This window comes from Dendroctonus ponderosae, unplaced genomic scaffold, assembly GCF_020466585.1.
Source record: "Dendroctonus ponderosae isolate FM_Combo_2020 unplaced genomic scaffold, Dpon_F_20191213v2 Dpon_F_20191213_3, whole genome shotgun sequence".
Classification (NCBI taxonomy): domain Eukaryota; kingdom Metazoa; phylum Arthropoda; class Insecta; order Coleoptera; family Curculionidae; genus Dendroctonus; species Dendroctonus ponderosae.
The window spans coordinates 13,214,882-13,215,093 of NW_026018508.1; positions in this window are offsets into that span (position 1 = coordinate 13,214,882).

Here is a 212-nt window from a genome sequence, read left to right on the forward strand (position 1 = left end):
GGGGGGGGGGGGTTATGTAGAAAAAATACAGTCTTCTGTTGTCTATGAAATAAGAAAAATTATCGTCGTTTTCTGCAAGGGTGGCGCAAGATTATTGCAAAATTTCATATTTTCCGTCCCGTTTTGCATGTTTCTGGGAAGCAAAATGAGCAAGAACGCTCGTTTTTACATCATTCCAGAGATAACTAAATGGCCTTTATTCGAAGTTTCTC